Here is an 11,870-nt window from a genome sequence, read left to right as displayed (position 1 = left end):
TTTTGAGTGGCACTTTTATAAGGGTCATTGACCTTGTAATAGTAGGACCATGGGCATCCAGGAGGGAGCCATCAAGGGCCTAGTACACCCTGTCACAGACCTAGAGATGTTTTTCTGAAAATCTGATTACATTTACAGATCCAGAGGTAAAAGAAAAAAACATACAAAACTGATTCTTTTTCTATCTGAAAACTAGTTTTACTGCTGTGTTAGCCAGATGGAGAGGAAAAAGATGATGCTTAATGAGGAGGAGACACATTGTACCTCTTAACAGAGTGCTGAGGTAGAGAGCAAACCAGTCCCATACATAATGTGCTTGTTTATATAAAGTTTTAAAAGAGGAAACTAATAAGCAAATTTATTTATCTTCACCTAATTTTCTTGTATGATGATGGGCTGGTTTGGTTTTTTAATCTGTATTTATATTTTTTGCTGTTTTTCCTTCTATTAAATAAAAATAAAACAAAGATATCAAAGGTGAAATACACAAGCAGAGCAAAACTTGAGATAAACACCAGTAGATGATGTGTAGTTTCCCAGTGGGAGTGTATATTCTTCCAAATGAATGTTGCTAAATGAGTATGCATGTTAGCCTCAACTTGAGGTTTGTAATAGGTGGGGAAATTGTTTTAGAAAACCTAATATGAATAGAAATGTCTTTTTGCTTTGATAGAATCACTTTGTTTTGTTTGTATAGAAACTCTCTCCTGAAGTATTCCCCCCCTAAACATTACAACTTTGTGCTGATTCAGGAAAACTAGAAACTGAATCTGACTAGAAAAGAAAGCAAAATAGATGTGTGTCATTTCGTTGTCCAAAATGAGGCCCTCATCTGGGCAGCACTTTAAGCATATGAATTGCCCACTAATCCTCTATAGGTAAGGATGTTTAAAGGTAAGTACGTGCTTGTATGCTTTGTTAGATCAGGGCCATTGAATAGCATGAAAAGCAATATAGATCTCAGGTGTAATAATCCAAGGTATTATTAGTAACACATTGATGTATTTTTAAAAAACATTAATTTTAGCCTTTCCCTTCTTCTAAAAAACAACAACAAAACAAAGCAGTTCCAAATTCAGCTCAGCAATATCAGTGTAACTCTAGAGTAACTAGGGTGACCAGACAGCAAATGTGAAAAATTGGGACGAGGGTGGGGGGTAATAGGAACCTATATAAGAAAAAGACCCAAAAATCAGGACTGTCCCTATAAAATCGGGACATCTGGTCACCCTAAGGGTAACTAGCCTCATCTAAGTACAAAAGTTGTAGGCCCAGATCCTCAAAGGTATGCAGGTGCCTTACTCCCATTGAAATCAGTAGCAGTTAGGTGCCTTCATACCTTTGACGATCTGGGCCGTATTGGTATAGATGAAATAGTACAGCCCCCCAGTATAAATGTGCTTACGCTAGTACAATTTATCCCATTACAGAACAGAGAATAAGCTATAACTTTATATGGTATCGTATACCACTGTAACTGCATCCATGCTAGGGAGGTATAACTATATTTGTTAAAAAATATATATATATATTACACCCCTAACTGAAAGTTACACCAATACAAAAAATTATGCATAGACCATGCCTTAGTCTTTTTCTTAATGCATACTAAGAGAGATTGCTACAGTTCCTTAAAACTGTGCATGTTTTCTTGCAGTCTATGCAATATAGTGACCTTTATGCAGCTCTCTGTTATGGATTGTCTAGTATAGAAAAATGTTTCTTCATTCTGTGTGATAAAAATAGAGATTTTTAAACAGTACTTATAAAACCTTTCAATGTTAATGGTTGTTCAATAGATATAATGCAGGAATAGATTGGATTTTACAGTTTGTCATTCTCTAGTGTGTTACATTTTTTCTATTAATTTTCTATTATTGGACTATTCCACATCATGCATCAATTACCTCCTTTATTTACTTGGCATCTCTGACACTGATTCACAATTCTAATCTCTGCTCCGAAATAATTTAAGTGGGATTCAAACTACTCAATTTAGAATATTAAAGTGTAGCATATTCAAAATTGCATCCCATGTGGTAGTATAACTAAGTCTAACTTTTGCCATTTTTCATCATTTTTTTCCAGTGAACAAATTCATTCTAAATTTGTCTAGTGAAATGGGATTTGGGGCACATTTATCACTGAATATCTAAGATATTGCAGTGATTCAACACCTATGAAAAAAACCAACAAAACCATTGTGTTTGGTAGAGGCATTCTTTACAAAGAAGTCCTCCCTAATGTTCTTTGTATACAATGCTAAAATTTACCATATCTCCAGAAATCCTTGTGACATAGCCCATATTTTAGAAATAATTATGTGGACAGGAGTGTGCTCTGAATACAATCTTACAGGGTATGTATATCCCTTCTTTCTCTGGTTTTCCAGTATATGGATTGGCCTTCAATATAAAGGAACCTAAGCCGAGACCCCCAAAGAGGCTGAGGCATTGTAATGCTCAGTGGTGCAGGGCCTAACTTTTAGGCACTTAGGAAATCACTGGAATAACAATGAGTCACAAAGCCTGAGTTAGATGCCCACACAATGAATGGGAAGAGATAGATATCTAAGAATACAATCCACAAAAGCCAGCATGCTAGGCCGGGAGCTGCCAACAAGAGGGGTGTGTTCTAAGCCCCAGGTTGCAGGGAGGCACAGATCTCTGCTTGCGATCCACAACCGGGAACCCCTCACATGGACTCAAGCAGCTTAAGCATTTAAGCAGTTTCTTGTGTTAATGAGTTAGGTACCTAACTCACTCCACACCATAGATGCCATCTCCGTGGGTGCTCCGGGGCTGGAGCACCTACAGAAAAAAGCAGTGGGTGCTCAGCTCCCACTGGAAGCCCTACCAATCAGCTCCTCCCCCCCTCAGTGCCCCCTGCCTGCCAGCAGCCCCACCAATCAGCCCCTCCCCATCTTCTCCCTCCCAGCGCCTCCCCCTGCCACAGATCAGCTGTTCTGCAGCATGCAGGAAGTGCTTGGGGGGGGAGGAGCAGCGGCAGGAAAAGGTGGGGGGAGACGGAGCAGGGGTCGAGTACCCCCCGCCAACTTGGTAAGTCGGCGCCTATGCTCCACACAAAACAGCCAGAGGAGGTGATGATGCCACCCACCTTATAACTTTTAGCCCAGGTGTAGGAGTAGAACTCCCCTAAATGCACCCCTGGACTCTTGGATTTCGCTGACCTCAGACAACAAACCATGAGTGAGGTGCAGCGGAGGGAAAGGGGAGTGGCGTGTTAAAGGGACATTCGTCCGTCAGGCTTTCACACCACAAGGTGGGAAATTGAGGCAAAGGACTACTGCACAGCATACTGTGGGGCAGCTGTTTACTTATGGTTTGCATACTTTTGACTCATTGTTGCACTGTTTTCCCAAATTAACGTTGAGTTGCCTCTCCTCTTTTCTTTTGTTATACACAGACTTAGTGCTTGCCAGTGGGGAAATATTGCCTCTTAGAGACACCCAGGGGTGGTGTTTAATTTTTCCAGATTTCTAGGTGGGTGTTTGTGATAGGCACTCTACTCACGGCTGGATGGCACCTCCCCCTGCCAGTTATGAGGATTAGCCAAAGCCCCTTCCTTCAGTTGCACTCTGTCATTCTCTCTCTCTCTCTGTGCCCTCTCTCACTCAAGGAACGGCCCTGGAGCCAGGTAACTATGTGGTTTCCTCTTCAGAAGGTGTATCAATGTCCCTTCTCACCAGCAGTCTCAGACAGTCTTCCCTTTCACTGCCCCATGGTGCCACTCCCTCAGCGGTGGGTAGGGGCAGGGCCAGCTCTAGGCACCAGCCCTCAAAGCATGTGCTTGGGGCAGCACTTTATAAGGGGCGGCACTCCTCCCCCCACCCTTTTTTTTTTTTGCTTGGAGTGGCAAAAAGCCACTCGCCCTGTCAGCATGCAAGCCGGGATCCACGCCCCCTGCACAGCCCACTCGGGCGGGGAAACGCCGCGCTGCCCTGGGGAGACTCAGAGCGGCAGCGGCAGCAGGACCCCTCCCCCTCCCTGCATCCTGGGCCTCGCTTCCCTCCCTCCCCGGCTCCTCACACACTCCGGGAGCCCCTCTCGCCGAGCCCGGGCTGCAGTGGCGAGAGGGGTTCCCGGAGTGTGAGGAGCCAGGGAAGGAGGGAAGCGGGGTCCTCTGGAGCCAAGCCCAGGCTGCGGCGGCAAGAGGGGCTCCCGGAGTGTGTGAGGAGGTGAGCAGCCAGCTGGGCTCATCGGTGCTGAGCAGATAGCCTCGCAGCCGGAGTGCCTTGCCTTCCCACCCACTGGGGCTGGGCCAGGGCGCGGTGAGGCTGAAGAGCAGCAGGTCCGGGAGGCTCTCCAGGTCCTCGGCCACCAGCATGTCGGGGGTGAGGGCGGTGAGCACAAACTGATCCACCTCGGCCACCAGCAGTGCCGCGAAGCCCAGGGAGGGGACCGTGTTCTCCGTACCGCCCCGCAGCTGCACTGCCACGTGGAAGTACTCCCGCTCCGTGCCACCCATCAGCTCCACCCGCATGGGGACGGAGTCGTGGCTGGGCCAGGGCTCGGCCGCCATGTTCTGGTAGCGGATCCCACGTTTGGGGGTGGGGAGCCCAGGGCTGGGGGGGGGCGGCAGGGAGTGTGGGGAGGTGCCCAGGGCTGGGGTGGGGGCAGCCAAACATTTTTTTGCTTGGGGGCGGCAAAAAACCTAGAGCCAGCCCTGGGTAGGGGAACCCAGGTCCACCCTCTAATCTGGATTCCAGCCCAAGGACCCTACAACATGCCGCCAAGGTCTGCTCAGTCCCCAACCTTGCTCCTTAATCCCTGGGCTGCTTCCTAGTCTGTGCTCCACAGGCTCTTTCTCCACTCTGCTCTCTTCAGGGTACATCCTTCCCTCAGGGTCAGGCCTGCAGGATCCGACTCTTTCCCTGGGTTCCCTCTAGGGCAGGGAAAGAGGGACTCTGTGGCACGCGGCTGGGCCGGGCCAGTTTGTTTTCCTGCCGCGTCCACAGGTTCGGCCTATTGCGGCTCCTATTGGCTGCCGTTCGCCACTCCTGGCCAATGGAGGTGGCAGGAAGCGGCGTGGGCCGAGGGATGTGCTGGCCATGGCTTCTCGCAGCCCCCATTGGCCTGGAGCGGCAAACCATGGCCAGTGGGAGCCGCGATTGGCCGAACCTGCGGACACAGCAGGTAAACAAACCGGCCCAGCCCACCAGGGTGCTTACCCTGGCGAGCTGCGTGCCAAAGGTTGTCGACCTCTGCTTTAGGGTGACCATCTAGCAAGTGTGAAAAATCAGGACACTTTTATTTAGGGGGGGAGTGGTTATAGTTGCCTATATAAGACAAAGCCCCTAATATCAGGACATCTGGTCACCCTAGTTCCCTCCTTTTCTCTCTACTAAAAGAGTGTTACCACAAACTTCCTCCTGGCAGCCTTCATTGCATAACTAGCTGATTGGGCCTGCCTGGCCTACTCCAGCCCTTGCAGAACCAGTAGGGAAGTACACCCTATCACAGGTCTCAAGCTGGTTCTGTTTTGTAATATTGAGAGGAACCTCTAGATCGGGGTGGGCAAACTGCGGACCACGGGCCAGATCTGGCCTGCAAGACATTTTAAGCCAGCCCACTAGCTCCCGCTGGGGAGCGGGGTTGGGGGCTCCGGACCATGTGGCTCGGCCCCACTCCAGCTGGGGCACTGGGTCGGGGGCCACACCATGCAGCTCAGCCTAGCTCCAGCTGGGGCATTGGGTCGGGGGGCCACACCAAGCAGCTTCCACGACCTGGTCCTGCTCCAGCTCCTATGTGCTCCAATGGCCCCCCGCAGGGGCGGTGCCTGTGGATGGGGCAGCATGCAGAGTTGCCTGGCCACGCCTCCGCATAGGAGCTGGAGAAGGGACATGCCACTGCTTCCGGGAGCCGCTTGAGGTGAGCACTGCTCAGAGCCTGCATCCCTGAGCCTCTCCCCACACCCCAACCCTCTGCCCCAGCCCTGATCCCCCTCCTGCTCTCCAAACCCCTCAATCCCAGCCCAGAGCATCCTCCTGCACCCCAAACTCCTCATCCCCAGCCTCACCCCAGAGCCTGCACCCCCAACCAGAGCTCTCACCCCCTGCCACACCCCAACCCCAATTTTGTGAGCATTCATGGCCCACCATACAATTTCTGTTCCCTAATGTGGCCCTTGGGCCAAAAAGTTTGCCCACTCCTGCTCTAGATGCTGAACTCAGCCCTTGTTTCTGCTGACATCCCCAGGCAGAAGGATTACACACAACATGCAACTTCACTGTCATGAGAAATTAATTTATTCTGATCTTGTACTGGCAGAGCTCCTGTGATACATGGGGCGGGGGCCGGGAAGAGAGTAGCTCCCTTTGATGGACACCCAGCCAGCCAGTTAGCTGTAAAATCTCTCTTGGTCTGTTTTCTGCTTGCTTTACCTGTAAAGGGTTAACAAACCCTCCGGTAAGAGAAAAGGAGTGAGCACCTCAGTGATGAGCTGCCAAAATCTTAGGAACCGGTTCCCTACTGGGTCTTCGGCAACATGGCTCCGGCGGCTGAAGGACCCACCACCGAAGACCCGGTAGGGAACCGCCCAGTGAGTACACCCCCCACCCACGTCCTGCCCCCCCTCAGAAACCACAACCCATACCCCCCCCTGCCCTGCTCCTTGTCCCCTGACCACTCCTTCCCAAGATCCTCAACCCTAACTCCCCCCAAGGACCCCACCCCCTGCCAAACTTGCCCCGCTCCCTGTCCCCTGACTGCCCCGACTCCATCCACCACCATCCCAACAGACCCCAGGAACTCCCACGCGGCGCCTACCCAACCCCCCCTTCCCTATCCCCTGTCTGCCCCCCCCAGAACCTCTGCCCGATCCAACCCCTCCTCCCCTGCTCCAGTCCCGTCCCTGGCCCTGGCCTCTTACCCCTGCCGGGGTCGGGGCCAGGGTCGGAGCCGCAGCCGCGGAGCCCGACTCCCCGGGCCGGCCGACACCGGGACCGGAGCCAGAGCCGCGGGGCCCGACTCCCCGGGCCAGCCCGACACCGGGGCCGGCGCCGCAGCCGCGGGGCCCAAGCTGGGCCGGGTCTGAGCCGTGCAGGCGGGACCAGCCCGAGCCGGGGGTGCTTGGCTGGGACCGCGCTGGGGCGCTCAGCCAGGACCAGGAGGAGCCGTCCCGCCCCCTCCCCCACACGCCCGGCTTACCTGCCTGCTCCTTTTTTCAGGCTTCCCGCGAACATTTGATTCGCGGGAAGCAGGGGAAGGGGAGGAGAAGGAGGGCGGAGCATTCAGGGGAGAGGGGGAGGTGAGCTGGGGCCGGGGCCGGGCAGACAGCTGCCCGAGCCTTTGTTAAATTTAAAAGCTTTTTAGAATCAGTTGTCCTGGAACAACCAGTTCTAAAAAGGCTTCTAAATTTAACAACCGGTTCGCGCGAACCGCTGCGAACCGGCTGGAGCTCACCACTGGAGCACCTGACCAAAAGAGCCAATGGGAAGGTAGAACTTTTTAAAAATTGGGCAAGAAATTTTCCCTTTATCTATTGTTCTCTGGGCTGCAGGGACATGGAGCAGTAAAGCTATAAGCAGCTTTAAACCAGGTATGATTATAGATTATCAATTCATATCTCGAACCTAATTATCTGGAGCCTCATACATGTAAGTAAAATTAGGGAATGTCTAAAAAGACACAATTAGGTTATTTCTTTTATTTCTTATTGGCTTGGGGACTTCTCTGTGCTAACCCCAGATGCTTTTGTTTGCTTGTAAACCTTTTAAGATGAACCCCCAAGAAAGCTATTTTGGGTGCTTGATTTTTGGGATTGTTCTTTTAAAATCTTGCGAAAGCCTAAGTTCCAGATGTATTTTCTTTCTAATAAAATTTAACCTTTTTTAAGAACAGAATTGGGTTTTTGGTGTCCTAAGAGGTTTGTCCATACGCTGTTTGATTAGATGGTGGCAACAGCTAATTTCCTTTGTTTTCTGTCATCTCTTCCCTGGAGGGGTGTGGGGGTGAAAGGGCTTGAGGGTACCCCACAGGGAGGAATTCCCAAGTGCTCCTTCCTGGGTCCAAGGGTTTTTTTGCATTTGGGGGGTTGCAGAGTTTACCAAGCCAAGGTCAGAGAAAAGCTGTAACCTTGGGAGCTGAATACAAGCCTGGAATGGGAAGTATTAATTTTTAGAATCCTTGCGGGTCCCCACCTTCTGCACTCGGAATGTCAGAGTGAGGATTCAGCCTTGACAGTTCCACTCAATTCAGTGGAATTATTCCTGATTTAGGATGTGATCCATCTCAGAGCAGACTTACTCTAGTGTAAGTGAGATCAATCAGACCCAAATACTGTGAACCCATTTCTCCAGGACTTGGTCTTATGGCAACATTTTAAAATGGGATGGGTATGTCATGACATTTAGTGATCACTAGCAAGAAAAAAGGACAATCAAATCTAATGTTTTGACATGAACTGATTATTGCATGGTATAGGGCAGTGTGTTTCAAAGTATGAATGTCAGGCACTGGGTCGCCTTGCTAATTCAAATTATAATGATCATTTCTGCGCAGCAGCTCTAAAGGGCTGCACAGCAGGGACCTGGAGAGGAGAGAGGTAGGAGATGGGCAGGAACTGGGGAGGGGAGCAAGTTGGGGCTTGCAGGGCTGCTGCAGGCCCCTGCCCCAGCCCTGGAGAGAGGGACCATCCCCCCGGAGCTCCATGCAGAGGAAAAGAGAGGTCCATCCCCCAGAGCTCTGTACTCCTTGCTGCCTGCCGGCAGGGAGAAACAAAAGTCCATCCCTGGCTCCACCCCAGAGCCTGCAGCCAGAGCCCTCACCCCCCCACACACACGCATCCCAACCCTCTGCCCACCCCTGAGCCGCCTCCTGCATCCTGAACCCCACCCCCCACCCTCTGCCCTACACTGGGCCATCTCCCACACTCCTTACCATAGGGCTTTCTAAGGCTAGTGTCTAGTGTTAGTTATGTAAAGTGGGTTAAGCTGGAATGTATTGCAATATCATGATTTTGTGAAAACTCTAGTCAAAATATATAATTTATATTAGGTCATGGCAGGGGTGAAAGTAACTGAGGACACTTATCAGTATGGGGGGTGGCTCTGGCCCCTGGAAGGGGCGGGGCCTCAGGCAGAGGGGGTGGGGCTGCGAGTCAGTATCCCCCAGCCAGCCCTTGGACCGTGCTGCCCGCAGCTCCCGTCTTGATTTAAAGTGCCCAGAGCTCCAGACACCGCTGCTGTGGTAGGGGCAGTGGTGTCCGGAGCCCCTGGCCCTTTTAAATCTCCAGCGCCAGGGCAGCTGCTCCCTTTGCCCCCGACCCTGCCCGTCAGCAGCCGGGGGCAGGAGGCAAAAAGGGCAGCGATGTTAAAGCGCTGCAGGGACCTTTGCTGCAGCAGCACTTTAACATTGCACACACAGCGCAGCAACATTAAAGCACTGCTGCAGCAAAGGACCATCCTTAAAGGCAGCACTTTAATGTCCCTGTCCCTTTTGCCTCCCCTGTCGGCGGCTTACGGACCCTACCGGCAGAGCCACTGACGGAGGGAAGGGGCAGCAATGTTAAAGCACTGCCGCAGCAGCTTTTTAAGGATGGTCCTTTACTGCGGCAGCGCTTTGAGAAGCCTTAAAGCCTTGCCGCAGCAAAGGACCATCCTTAAAGTGCTGCCACGGAAGCTATGAACGTTGCTACCCCTTCCCCCCTCCCCAATTGTCTGCGGTCTGCCGTTACGGAGGCCCCCAACAGGGAGGCAAAAGGGGCAGGGACACTTTCACCCCTGGGTCATGGGCATCAACAATTTTCTTCAGCTGGGTCACGAGAGGAAAAAATTTGAAAACCACTGATGTAGGGAAACTTGTTATTGGCCACTTCTGCAGGTAGAGGCTGGAGTAGATGGGCTAATAGTATGACAAATCCAATATAAGGAATTAAAACTAGAAATTAGAGTTAATAGCCACTATGATTGCCAAGGAAAACCCCTACTACTGGAGAGGCAATTCTATTCTATTTGTTTTTTTAATAGTTGAAATTCTACCTGATTTCATTTTTCTTACTAAACTGGGATGTATGAATGAGTTTATCAGCAGAGATGAACTTAGTAAATCTTTTTTCAAGCAGGACTTTTGAAAATTATGATATTGTAAGGACTTGTGGCTACAGAGCAGGTGCTAGCCCATTTGGGGCCCTCACCAGGACTATTTTGGGACAATGCCCGCCCCCCCAAACACACAGTAATAGTTAATGGGGGTGGGACTTGAGCTGCTTGGGGCTCTAAGCAATTGCTTAGTCTGCTTATGCCTAGCGCCGGCTCTGACAAAATCATCACTACTTCAGCAATTACATTTACTTCCCGTATCTCTTTCATATCACCAAAGTCCAGTCTTCTGAAACTTAAAAAAGGACAGATTTCTTGACCTGAGCTATGCCAACATTTAAAAAAAGAATGAATAATTCAACAAAGATGAGGTAAGCCTAACTAGGAAAGGAAAAGCATCTTTTTAAATAATTCCCACTAGATTATCTTCACAGAAATAAAGAGAAAACATGGGTACTTTTCAATTAACTTTGCATCACACTTACCACCATGTAGTAAAGTACATGGTAAAAGAAACCACTTAAGATTTCATCATAATGAAAAATGCGATGGCATCAAAATTTCTACAGCAATGGACTCACCCTAGATCAGAGGTTCTCAAACTGGTGGTTGTGAGGTTACTACATGGAGGGTTGCGAGCTGTCAGCCTCCACCCCCAAACTCCGCTTCACCTCCAGCATTTATAATAGTGTTAAAGTGTTTTTAATTTATAAGAGGGGCCACGCTCAGAGGCTTGCTCTATGAAAGGGGTCACTAATACAAAAGTTTGAGAACCACTGCCCTAGATTATGCAATGGGTGCATTCAGTAACTCGGATATATACTTTGAGCTTTAGCAAAGCATTGCCAAAACTAAATATATTACAGTACTGTCAAATCACAAGAGCTGCTACATATACAGCAAAGAAGTACCTTGTATCTTGTTTTTCAGTACCTTGGCCTTCGTTGTTTACTTCTAATACTAATGTACTATTACTTTTGTGATGCCTCTTCTAAAAATACTTAAAATCATGGCATTCTCAATATGTGATTTTAAAGAATTTTATTAGTGCATGACCTTTAGCACTGCACAGAAATTCACCCATGTCCAAAAAACAAGAATATGCAGCTTTAGAAAATCACTACATCCAAATTAATTCAGTTTAAATGTCAACTGGCTAATCAAAATCTTGACAGACACATTTTGATCACACAAAGATGTACACTGTAGGCATACATTTCAAAGATTTAATAAAAAAAGTCTCCCTCAAAATGTCAGTTTAAAATCATTTGTCCTCAACTTTTAAAATACTCATAGAAACCTCTTTTTTGCCTAACCTCTCATGCTTTCTCTAGGGTCCAGTGCTTCAAATTGCTGAGTGCCTTCTTCCAGGGGCTGAATGGCCTTAACTCCGCTAAAGTGAGTGGGAAATAAGTGCAAAATGCCTCACAGGATCCTGCCCACTCTATAACAGCCCTCAGAACTCACTTAATTGGTAAAGACAGTGTGTCACTGCTGATTAATGCACTTCCTTTCACTTTGAGCACCTGAGCTGAATCTAATCTACATGAATGACCAAAACTCAATCTAATCTGACAGTGGTGAAATTATTAGGCATTTTATGTGCATTCTCAGTTCCTTTGCTAGTGTATAGATCCCTTCCAAGCTTTCCAAAGTAGAGTTCAAACGATATTCACTTGTTCTTTAGCAAAATTATACAGAAAGCATTTGTAATAATAGGGTGAAAGGTGATGAAGCCAATTATATCTTCTGTGTTTATAATGGCATTTCGCTTAATTTTTGCTAGAGGAAATAATCTTATCATTGTGCC

Source organism: Mauremys mutica, chromosome 2, assembly GCF_020497125.1.
Source record: "Mauremys mutica isolate MM-2020 ecotype Southern chromosome 2, ASM2049712v1, whole genome shotgun sequence".
In the NCBI taxonomy this organism is placed as follows: Eukaryota; Metazoa; Chordata; order Testudines; family Geoemydidae; genus Mauremys; species Mauremys mutica.
This window is presented reverse-complemented; position numbering follows the sequence as displayed.